This window comes from Augochlora pura, chromosome 4, assembly GCF_028453695.1.
Source record: "Augochlora pura isolate Apur16 chromosome 4, APUR_v2.2.1, whole genome shotgun sequence".
In the NCBI taxonomy this organism is placed as follows: domain Eukaryota; kingdom Metazoa; phylum Arthropoda; class Insecta; order Hymenoptera; family Halictidae; genus Augochlora; species Augochlora pura.
This window is the reverse complement of record NC_135775.1, coordinates 15,618,422-15,625,018: the sequence shown is the minus strand read 5'-3', so window position 1 is coordinate 15,625,018 and position 6,597 is coordinate 15,618,422. Positions and strand designations below refer to the sequence as shown.

The 6,597-nt window shown below is 38.9% G+C and overlaps 1 protein-coding gene across 5 annotated transcripts in view; it reads left to right on the top strand.

The window, feature by feature from the left end:
• Positions 1-6,597, top strand: part of Sei (potassium voltage-gated channel seizure) — a 233,827-nt gene that overhangs the window by 138,848 nt on the left and 88,382 nt on the right. The gene's annotated exons all lie outside the window — the stretch shown is intronic.

The window sequence follows — 6,597 nt, the reverse complement described above, 5'->3', positions numbered from 1 at the left end:
ATTATGTTTATTCAAAAGTGATGAGAAAGCAGTACTGGTACAAACTTTATTACGAGTTAAAATGGCTCTACTTTCGTCTTCCACGACTATCGAAAACCATTCGTCTTCCACGACTATCGAAAACCATTCGTCTTCCACGACTATCGAAAACCATTCGTCTTCAAATGGTTAATGGGCACTTTAATTTAGTACAGACTACGGATGCACGAGTATCCGTAGAAATTTCAGGTACCGAGCCTTAGATTGGGTTTGCCATTAATCTGGGCGAGACGGGACCTGAAAACCTTCGAGCATCCGAAATTCTGAAATGGGGTCGGAGAAGCATATTTAGACGTTTCATTCTCTTTTCCTGATTATGTATCACATTATATTATAATATATATAATATATATATATATATATATATATCGAATATTAATTTATTATTAATTAAATATTTGAATATTATATATTCAACATTATATTATATATAATATATATAATATAATAATAATATAATAGAATATTGTAGGGATTATTGTTGGAACATACCACGACACTCAGTGCTAACACGAGAAAACACAAATAACTTGAGATAACTATAACAGTAATAGTTTATTAACAGCATTATATAACAACTTTTTACAATAATAATAATAATAACGATAACAATAACGGTAATTACTACGACAACGCACGGGTTTTGTGACTGATGGTCCTAATTCCAATAGTGCAAGTTTTCCATTCGATTCTTCCACCCTTACCAGCCTTTGCCTTCATTACTTCTTTCTCTTTCCTACATTATCTTACCATTTTCTCTCGTCCATACACATTCTCTCTCTCTCTATCTCTATCTCTCACTCTGTCTCTCACTCTGTCTCACTCGCTGTCTCACTCGCTGTCTCACTCGCTGTCTCATTTTTACTCATTCTCCCTCTTTCTTTTTTTATTTCCCTCCCACAAGCACACACGTTCTATCTTTCGATCACGCAGGACTTCGACGAACCTAAGCAATAAATTCAGGTCACTAAAAACTGTCTAAACACTCTGCAAACATCTGTCCCATTCACTCATTATTCTACGTCACTAACTCTCAATCATTCTGCTTTTTGTACCCGGAAAAACCCTAAAATATATAACACATTCCTGAATTTATGAACACTCCGCAATCCGATTTTAGAATTTCGAGTAACCGAAAATTCTCGGACTCGGTTTCAAATGCGAGTACCTGAAATTTTCGAGTACCCAAAAGTATCGGGTCCTGACCCGAATCCGAAGAAAGTAATAACATAGCCTCGACATAATCCATGTCTAATACAATCTCATAAGAGATATTCGCATTGAGAAAATCCGAGAGTAGCAAAACAGTGAAGGAGGGTTCGACAGTGACACTACTCAGGAAAAATTATGCGAAACGTAATAACTCTTGTCGCGTGTCGCCGTGGTCGTGCACGAGCGCCAAACAATGTTCTCGCGTAAGAATTACGGGGATTAACATGACACCAGGTCGTAATACGGCCCTGAGTGGCGCCGATCGGTCTGCGCCGCAGTTTAGTGGGCGGGAATCTGCTGCAGCGCGGAATTTCCACGAATCGCCGTGCGTTCCGCGGCGCTGTAACCCTGTAACGCGAGTGTCCACGTTGTTACATTGTTTACGGAGTGCTCGGTTGAAACGGTTTTCCGATAACGCGTAGGCGCACGCCTCCGCAACCTGCAGAGGGACAACAAAGGCGATTGGACGGAGATCTATTTCGGGGACGTCGAACGCGGATAGAGGCATCGAACCGACCCGAATAACAAACCGAATTCTTCGCCGGCTAGAAAAATATTTTGCCAGCTTCCGAACGCGTCCAGCGGGGGGGAGGGGCCGTTTGGCTATTTGTTTTCGATCGGTCTCGACGACGAGTGCGCAAATAAGATGCACACACGGGCCCGAGAGGGAATCGATATATTCCGTGGCAGCCTCCCAAAAGTTGTCGACCAGGCCGGATAATTTATGACCCTCGGCCGACGACGAGAGCCGGTCACAAAGAGAGACGCTCGCTTCTCCCGGAGGCTCGACGAACAAAAGCTCGTCGCAAAGGTCTCGTCGAAGATCAAGTGTCCACTCGTAACCTCCAGCTCTCGCTCCTCCCCCCTCCCGCCCTTCTGCTTCGCATTTTTTCCACGGTCGAGAAGTGAACCGATCGAGTGCCTCCTCGATCGCTCCCGCTTACGGACGCCGGCTTTTAAACAATTTTCTTGCTCGGAACAGCCGCGACCGCCTTCGTTCGTAAGCGATCTCGTAAGACGTAGATTCTTCCGGTGTTCGCCGGTATCGGAAGCCACCACGGATTCGTCGAATTTTTTTCGAAAGACTGGCTCTCGGATAGCGTCGCCAGCAACCATCGGAAGCGGATATCGATTCGTCATGATAAAAGGTGTTGCGAAGCGGTTGCTCCGACTAGCGTGTAGTGATTTTCTTACTGACCGAGTCTTCGCGAAAGTTTCTGCATAAGAAAACAGGAGACGTTCCCGCGAGATCGATAGTCGCGGTCTCTACTTGCGAAACTTCCGTCAAGCGAATCGACTCGCTAGGGGAAAAATTTATGAACGATGAAGAAAGCGTGAAGCGAACGACGGAACTTTCTTATCAACGACCAGTTCTCTGTCTCGCTCACTCGCTCGCGCGCTCTCTCTCTCTCTCTCTCTCTCTCTCTCTTTCTCTCGCTCTCTCTCCCACTCACTTTCTGTTCGTGTCTACGTGTAACTCCGTCCCTCTCTCGTGCTCTATAACCGCGTGATCCGTGTAGGTTCTAGTTCTTTAAAGCCACAGAAGTGACTTTGTCGGGTCTTCGTGGTTCCGATCTTCGTTTCCCGCGAAGAAACGCGCGTTCCTTGCCGAACGAGACCGCGCGTACGAACGCTGCTTGTCAGCGGCCGGAACGTTTCAATTTCGGTTTCGAAACCGCGCGGGAGGAATTTTCTCAGTAGAATGTGCCGGCGACGTCGCCGCGCCGTGAACAGTGGCAATTTCGGTTTTAATCCTACCGTAACGTTCCGATCGACATTTTTCTTTGTAAAAACCGGGACCGGTCCGAATTCCATTTAGACCGGCGGAGAGGCTTTTCCTCGCGGCGATATTCAATCGGCGAAGCTCATCATCGTTGCTAAAGCTATTTACGTCGGGCGAACTCGAAGCCGCCGATATCGATAACCGATACTGCGCCTGTTTTTTCAGTCCCGTCTCAAACAATATTGCGACAACGACGACGGCGAACGACGACGTCGCGGAAACTATTACGGTGAATTAAACGCACATCCATTGTTGCCGGCAACAATCCTGTCTGACATTGGAAATCCCACGGCGGCCGCGGGACCGTGCAATTGTCCGCCAGATGCTTCCGCTTCCTGCCCAAAGGACCAGAGAATTTGCGAACGCGCAATTATTCGAGATTGTACACCGTTCTGGAACGGTCCGACCATTTCTCAGCGATCGCCGTGTTTCTAATCCTCTATTAACGGCCGTTAACACGTCAACGATGTACTCGTGATAATAATGACGATAACAATAGTTCAACCAACGACTCGACGCCATGTAGTATACAATGTAATACTATTCCCAAATACAGTGTAAAGCATAAGGATTCAAGATGATGAAGATATACAGCGACTCCTATTCAGATTTGTACACCTTTTGAAACGAAATAACTTTCTTTCTACTAGACCTAACTTAAATTTTTGTTAGATGACGGAAGATTTAGTCTGCTAGACTATAACTAGAACGTTTTTTTATAAATTTTGCTATTGCTTAGAATTACGAAAGAAAGTAAAAAATTCTCATTCTTCAGCTCTTTGATCTGTGCCTATAACGAAAATTTAATATATGCGTTTTATAGATTTGGATAATATACAGGCTGACCTTGGTATGAGCTATAAACAATTAAAGAACGCGATTTTTGACCCAATTTTTAACACTTTCAACCAGTGAATATAATTTCCTAAATTTTCGTTACAGACTTCGAGAAAAGTTAAAAAACAAGAGTTTTTTAATTTGGTTTTGCCAATCTAAGTAACAGCAAAATTCTGACTACATAAATGATTTAGTCATTGTTTGTTGTACTAGCACTTTTATCATTTATAAAATATTTAAATCATTCAGTTCAGTTTCAAAAAGTTATTGCGTTTTAAAAGAAGTCTGAATATTAATGTGATTCACTGTACATATGTTATGGATATCATTAAATTCAAATTAATAGGGTAGTTGAAAATTTTGTGAATCTTATCTTTCCATCATAACGGAAGTCTGCAAACACATCCATAAAAACTAACATAGTCACTGCACGAAAGATAACAGTGGAGGAAAAATGTTTAATGTTACAGAAAACTCGTTAACCTGAATAATTATGCGGTTTATACAATTTTTTAACTATAGTTAAATACTGTACATATATTGTATACATATATACCGTATAAATACAGTACTATGAAATTCCGGCATGAATGAAGGAATTCGTAATAAACCAAAGTATTTAATTTATTTGAACAGACAAGTAGAGTATAAATAACAGCTTATTCTGTAAATCTCTTGAACTTTGTAAAATCTAACAAGCTTTATTTTATCTGATGCGTTGTAATAAAAATTCTGCTTCCATTGATAGAAAAAGGTAGTGTCACCTAACGTGGCAGTCAAAGTGTTAATTTTGTTTCAATGTCCCGCGACGCGATTCTCTGGAAGAAAATGGTTTCACCATTTTTACCCGACTTTTCACATCGACTTTTCGAAGAGGGAGGGGAAAGTGGTGCATCCTGCGGTGTAGGAGTGGGAAAAGCGTTAGTCGAAGGAAAATCGAAGCGGGAAAAGCATCGGGTTTTCTGGGTCATGGCGTAGGAAAAGGATCCTATCTTAAATTAACAGCAAGCCATCAATAAAATTACGTTCGTTTAAAATTTATTAAAACTCTTTAGTCGAGTAGATTTAAAAATTGCAACGAAATTTACAGTGTCGGTTACGTTCAACCTTTCACCCTGCAACAATGTGTTAGATTAGGTATGAAGATTTCAAACGGAATTTGTTCATAGCACATGACCGTTATTAAGTACTTTTAAATGGAAATAAAAGTTTATTCATTTATAACAATACGTCGCTTGATTCAACGTCTGCATGCAGCAAATATAAATATCCTTTTTCTAGCCAGGGAATTATTAAAGAAAAAAAATTGAAACCAGCGTTGCTTTCAAAGAAATCATAAACAAAATGATTAATGTTAACTCCTTCCCGTTCCAAGGGGTGTTTAAAATTTAGTGTGCTTCAATATTGTTGATAAGAGATCAGAATTTTATTGCAACTTAATGGCGTTGAATAAAATTCGTAGATACTAATTTTTAAATTAGTTGCGGAATTAATTTTTATTGTATTATAATATATAGCTATTTATATAGGTATATTTCGTATGATAAATTTTAATTACGTGGGAGCGGTTTCATTAATTAAATGACTTTAACGTTCTGAGAATTTGTAGGGTTGGTATCTGGCACGTAACGTATTAATATTGCAGTTTATTAAAGTACAGCGAAGTTTTAACAGTTTGTCTGCCATGCCAATCTTCTAAAAAAATGTCATGAAATTAAAGTATTTGATTTATTCAAAATAGAATTAAAAAGTGCAATTGGATAATATCAATTACCTTGTCAACGTTTTTAAACTTTTCGAATCGTAATGAAATTAGGAAGACGTAACAGATTAGTATACAAATTAAAAACAAGTATAAGTATTCAAGTAATTAAAAACAAAAAAGTATACGGCAAATAACTACGTCAACCACATATGGGTGACACGGCAGTCAACTTATTATACTAAAGTGATAAATACATTAAAAAGAATCCTAAAATATTTCATTATTTAATAAGGTAGAACAACTTGTGTGAAACACTATAAAAACACTTATGAGTACTTTTTGAAACAGTAACACAGAGAATACAATGAAAAGTAGACGAATCATATTACATTGTGTGTAAAAGTTCTAATGATAGTTTTGGACAGTGTTCTTCATAAATTCACTCACGCGAATGCTGTTATGTAACAGTCAGCTGTAAAGAAATATGTTTATTCGAACACGGATGTTTCAAAACAAGAATATACTTCAATTTGTTTATCGTTCCGATTGAATGAAACTCGGGGACATGATACGAAAATGATGTTCCATTGTATTATTTTTTTCTTCATATTAAATATATATTTCAAGACTTATCGAAAAAGGTCAATCTATCGAACGTTGGTATAAATATTCAACAATAACATTTTTGAGTTCCAATAAAATCGATGCTAATTTTACATCTCCCAGGAAAAGCGTTCCTTAATAGGTACGGTTACCGCAAACATCAATAGAAAAGTACCGTATCATTTGTGTCTATTTATATTACGTAACATCGAACAAGCATGTTAAGAACAGAGCTATCAGAACAACCTAACATTATCCAACTGATCTAACCGATCGAACTTGTTCGATTAATGATGTCAACTGTCATCGTTAATCATTTTTTGAAAATAACATTTTCAAAAAATATTTCAACGCGAAATTTTCCAAGAAACTTCTCTAATCAAGCATATATTATAATAAAAAATCGTACGAAATCGAA